We start from the raw sequence: 6,309 nt of genomic DNA, 5'->3' as shown, positions 1-6,309 counted from the left end.
AATGGGATCTGATACTTTGAAAGCAATTAGCGTTGAGACAAGACACTATCCATGTGGAACCTATTCATGTGTGTTATTCACCCACATGTACATCACCCATCCACCTCTCTATTGTTACCTGCTCTGATATCTCTCACCTTACACTACTAGTACAGACCTGGGATGGAATGGTGATACTGTAACAAATTGACCAGAGAACCAGAGAGAGAACTGACTTCTATCTGTAAGATCTAGACAGCCACCCTGACGTTCCCAGTCTAAACAAATGTATTGGAAAATACTATATTTCATAATTTGATTCCTTTGTGTTTGCATATTTGACAAAGTGTGACACTCCAGCATACTTATGAACATGTCAGAGGGAGATTAGTCTGAAGCCAAAACTCTAAATGGAACAAGGACTCCTCTTCCCTTTTTATACAATCGGTGTCTTTCACAGTTCTCTGCTCATCTGCCATTTCTCATAACTTACTATGCTGTTTGGCTTTTGCATTTTGAAAGAACACACAGGCCCTGAGGTAATACTTACATTTTAATACCTTTGGCTCAGAAAACAATGAATCAGTTTCAGAGTGGTCCAACAGACTGGGACACACCTCAAACAGGTTGAACGTTTTTATGCTCAGTATATGGGCTGTATTAGAAGAGAGGACAACCATCCACTGTGCTTATCAAATCCACCAAATGCAATATTTCCCCAAACCCATAAAGCCAGAATTCATACACTAGACAGCACAACCTCTTCTGCCAACTGAGCCACGGCCTGCTCTCCCCGCTTCCATCACTCAGACGCAGGCTGTATGGGAGAATCATGGCAAAAACTATCAGACACGCCAATAGCTTCTACCCCCAGACCATCAGGCTGCTGAATAGCCACTAGGCAGCTATCTGATATCCCTGTCCCCCTTATTATTGTCTCATCCACTTCTCACTTTCCCCCCTGCTGCTCCCCCTATGGACATTCTACACCCCCCCCCCCAACGGACACTTATCCTGCCACCACCCACCAATGGACACTTATCCTGCCCCCATCCCCCAATGGACATTTATCATTGCTACATTTGTAAATGTGTATATATTTGTATTGTATTTTTATTTGATTTATTACTGTCTCATTCACTTCTCTTTTTTTAACCTGCCCTGTCGGAGCATAAGAATTTCACTGTACCCTGCGATTAAATCTGCGACTGTGCATGTGACTAATAAACAAATCAAATCTATCTAATCCTATCAGTGGTTTACACTAACAAGCTACAGTAATTCCATCCCGGATCCTACATAAGGGGTTACAAAGTCATGGCATAACATCCATTCCATCTGGCTTCCATGTTAATGATCTTCTGACATGGCTACAGTGGCCGTCTGCACAACATCCTACACACAGAAACAACAACCAGAGACCCTATGGACCTGACCAGGCATGGGAGGGGCCCCTCACTTTATGGAGCTCATTAGGACCTGAGTGTAAGGAGCTGCCAGAGGTGCCATACACCATGAGGTCTACTGAGAAAAACACATGAGGCGGTGCAGGGTTCATCTCCCCTCTTTTCATCACGTCTCTGCACCATTTATCAGTGTATGAAAACACCCGGGCCTGGCCACTCAGTCAGTTGTGTAAATAGCTGGCTGGCTGGATGGGAGGTTTACAGTGTTCGCATGGCCTGTCATGAGGCCTGGTGGGTCTCTCACTCTGGAGAAGTTTGGAGCTGTATGGGGAACAACAACATCTCTTGTTTATCTCGGCATTGGAATGCTAACTGCAGTAAATAGCCTCCAACACTCTACTCAACAAATTGGATGCAGTCTATCACAGTGCCATCCGTTTTGTCACCAAAGCCCCATATATTACCCACCACTGCGACCTGTACGCTCTCGTTGGCTGGCCCTCACTTCATACTCGTCGCCAAACCCACTGGCTCCAGGTCATCTACAAGTCTCGCCTTATCTCAGCTCACTGGTCACCATAGCAGCACCCAGCATGCGCTCCAGCAGGTATATCTCACTGGTCACCGCCAAAGCCAATTCTTCAATTGGCCACCTCTCCTTCCAGTTCTCTGCTGCCAATGACTGGAATGAACTGCAAAAATCACTAAAGCTGGATACTCTTATCTCCCTCACTAGCTTTAAGCACCAGCTGTCAGAGCAGCTCACAGATCACTGCACCTGTACATAGCCCATCCAACTACCTCATCCCCATACTGTATTTATTTATTTATCTTGCTCCTTTGCACCCCAGTATATCTACTTGCACATTCATCTTCTGCACATTCTACCATTCCAGTGTTTAATTGCTATATTGTAATTACTTCGCCACCATGGACTATTTATTGCCTGTATATAGACTTTTTCTACTGTATTATTGATTGTATGTTTGTTTATTCCATGTGTAACTCTGTGTTGTTGTATGTGTCGAACTGCTTTGCTTTATCTTGGCCAGGTCGCAGTTGCAAATGAGAACTTGTTCTCAACTAACCTACCTGGTTAAATAAAGGTGAAATAAAAAAATAAAAAAATAAATGATTGGTATGTTAATCTTAATCGCTTTGTGACAGAATAAAATGTGATATTATGTCCCATACTACATTCTATGGCAAACATTCCAATACCGTAACATTATATACTGTTACATGTGCTATTATCAATAATCATATTACCATACATCCAGACGATGCACTAGAATTCGTTTTTTTTCCATACTGACAACTGTGTGGCATAGGGAGTGAACTTGTAAAGTTTATGACCTGTTTTGTCTTGACTTAAACAGTAAAAGTAAGGTTTCTTCCCACACAAAGCACAAGAACACCATCACAGCTAGCCATCTTCAAAAAAGGATTGAGAATAGGCCTGATTTGCATTTTGATTTAGGGGGATTACATTACTGGAACCTCACAATGCAGCTTCACTGTGTGGTATAATTGAAGAGAGTTTGGGGAGTGTGCAATGGCCAGCTCATACTGAACAATGTGTCTTGAACCCCTCACGTCTCAGAGCCTGTGACTTCTGGGGGATTCTGGGATGTGTTGTTTGTCTCGCTTAGCAGTTGACATCTCGGTGACAGCTCTGTATAAAAGGGACAACAAAGGTAGTGGTTGCAGTGCATGCAAACAGGGTCTTTCTAAACATGTGCTAAAGGCAGAGCAAGTAGGAGAAGGAGAGGGGCAACAGGCAAACATGGATGAAAGGATGTGGCTTTCAGTGGCGCCAGAGAGATACTGTGTGTGCCTCTCAGTGAAAAAGGAATGCACATGAAGCAGGGCTGAGTCAGAGCTTAGGATCCCACACTGGCAGAGTCAATACCAGAACAGAAGAGAAAACTATAAATGAATGTTAGGCAACAGGTACATCCACCTTATGCAATCAATTCATTCCATTTCCTTTTCTATTTTAAGTGGTTCTAAGTACAGACAATATAATACAATTACATGTTGGAGTATCATGGATCTTTTGTCCAGGTTATGGCCGTCAAAAGAAGTGGACCAAAGTGCAGCGTGGTGAGCGTACATTTTTATTTTATTTTAGTAAAAGTCGCCAACAAAACAACAAACGAAAAAACAACCGTGAAGCTTACAGGGCTATAGTGCCACTAACAAAGATAACTACCCACCCCGAAAGGAGGGAAAAAGGGCTACCTAAGTATGATTCCCAATCAGAGACAACGATAGACAGCTGTCCCTGATTGAGAACCATATCCAGCCAAAACATAGAAATAAAGAAACATAGAAAACAAAGCATAGAATGCCCACCCCAAATCACACCCTGACCAAACCAAAATAGAGACATAAAAAGGCTCTCTAAGGTCAGGGCGTGACAGTATCCCCCCCAAAGGTGCGGACTCCGGCCGCAAAATCGAACCTATAGGGGAGGATCTGGGTGGGCATCTATCCGCGGTGGCGGCTGTGGTGTGGGACGTAGACCCCGCTCCACCTCTGGCTCACCCCACTTTGGTGGCGCCTCTGGTGCGGGGACCCTCGTCGTGACCCCGGACTGGGGACCCTCGTTGCGGGCCTCGGACTGGGGACCCTCGTTGCGGGCCCCGGACTGGGAACCCTCGTTGCGGGCCCCGGACTGAGGTGTCACTGGAGGCTCCAGACTGGAGACCGTCGCTGGAGTCTCCGGACTGGAGACCGTCGCTGGAGGCTCCCTGCCATGGATCATCAATGGAGGCTTCGTGCCATGGATCATCACTGGAGGCTTCGTGCCATGGATCATCACTGGAGGCTTCGTGTCATGGATCATCACTGGAGGCTTCGTGCCATGGATCATCACTGGAGGCTTGGTGCCATGGATCATCACTGGAGGCTTGGTGCCATGGATCATCACTGGAGGCTTCGTGCCATGTATCATCACTGGAGGCTTGGAGAGCAGAGCTGGCACAACCCATCCTGGCTGGATGCTCACCCTAGCCCGGCAACTGCGGGGTGCTGGCACATGATGTACTGGGCTGTGGACACGCACCCGGAGACACTGTGCGTAGAGCCGGCGCAGGATATACTGGGCAGAGGAGGCTCACTGGAGGTCTGGAGAGCAGGGCTGGCACAAGCCGTCCTGGCTGGAAGCTCACCCTAGCCCGGCAACTGCGGGGTGCTGGCACAGGACGTACTGGGCTGTGGACACGCACCGGAGACACATTGCGCAGAGCCGGCGCAGGATATCCTGGACCAAAGAGACGCACTGGAGGCCAGATGCGCTGAGCCGGTACCATCCGTCCTGGCTGGATGCCCACTCTAGCACGGCCGATGCGGGGAGCTGGAATATAGCGCACCGGGCTATGAGAGCGCACTGGAGACACCGTGCGCTTTACCGCATAACATGGTGCCTGACCAGTACCACGCTCCTTACGGTAAGCACGAGGAGTTGGCTCAGGTCTCCAATCTGACACTGCCAATCCCCCCGTGTGCCCCCCCCCCCCCATTTTTGGGGGGGCTGCCTCTCAGGCTTGCTCCGTTGCCGTGACTCCTGGTAGCGACGTCTTTCCTCCCTCGCTACTTCAGCCTGTTTCCATGGCAGGGTCTTGTCCCCTGCCATAACCTCCTCCCATGTCCAAGATGTCCTCCATTTTCTCTTCTCCCGGGCCCAGGATCCCTGCTCCTCCTGGCCACGCTGCTTGGTCCTTTGGTGGTGGGTAGTTCTGTCAAGGCCGTCAAAAGAAGTGGACCAAAGTGCAGCGTGGTGAGCGTGCATTTTTATTTTATTTTAGTAAATGTCGCCAACAAAACAACAAATGAAAAAACAACCGTGAAGCTTACAGGGCTATAGTGCCACTAACAAAGATAACTATCCAACCCGAAAGGAGGGAAAAAGGGCTACCTAAGTATGATTCCCAATCAGAGACAACGATAGACAGCTGTCCCTGATTGAGAACCATACCCGGCCAAAACATAGAAATAAAGAAACATAGAAAACAAAGCATAGAATGCCCACCCCAAATCACACCCTGACCAAACCAAAATAGAGACATAAAAAGGCTCTCTAAGGTCAGGGCGTGACAGTCCAGTATTTTGTACTTCTTGATAGTGAATGCACCTGATGTTTGAAGTAAAGAGTTATTTTAGTTCAGAGATAAAGACAATTAAAAGTCTTAGTGTTGCTTGAAATTAAGGGTTGCATTACCACCCTGAATAAAAGAAGACGCATTGCACATAGAACTGAAGTCCCGAGGTGTCCTATCCCTTCAGGCACTAACAGCACTTCAACATAATGCAGAATGCAGTTGAAAGACACTGAATATGAAATGCAGCTCAGAAATACAACAGGAAATAGCATTTTATTTTCAGGGAGGCAACAGGAAATAAAGAACCAAAGGAGGAGTAAAAGGCAGGATTTCATCATGTGTGGTTTATTTGGGGATTTGGGGTTCACTCCACTACTCCTCTTTGATCTTAGTTTAATCATAATAATACTGCCTATATCTAGAATCTAGATGGACTGTCACATGGGATGTTTTTCACCTGATTTCTACTTGTGTAATAATAATCAATAAAACTTGCACTAATGTCTGTGAGAGTGTTGAGAGAACAAGATGGTGGAACTTGACATTATATACATCTTATACACCAACTTTCCTGTTTAGTATAACACGTTTCAACAGTTCACAGTTACAGTAGGCTATGCATGTTCTCCCTCATTTATGGCCCTGTGTTATGAATGAACTGGTTTGGTGACATACAGGACATGCACATAAAAGCTGGGTTAAAAACAACCCATGTGCAGTGGAAACATGTCACAGGCACTGCACATAGAGCTCAGTTTGTCTACATTTTCCAATATCCCCTCTGCCTGCTGAGACCTGACTGCTTCCTCTGCTGCATC

The sequence above is a fragment of the Salvelinus namaycush genome, chromosome 1 (genome assembly GCF_016432855.1).
Source record: "Salvelinus namaycush isolate Seneca chromosome 1, SaNama_1.0, whole genome shotgun sequence".
Lineage (NCBI taxonomy): Eukaryota > Metazoa > Chordata > Actinopteri > Salmoniformes > Salmonidae > Salvelinus > Salvelinus namaycush.
This window is presented reverse-complemented; position numbering follows the sequence as displayed.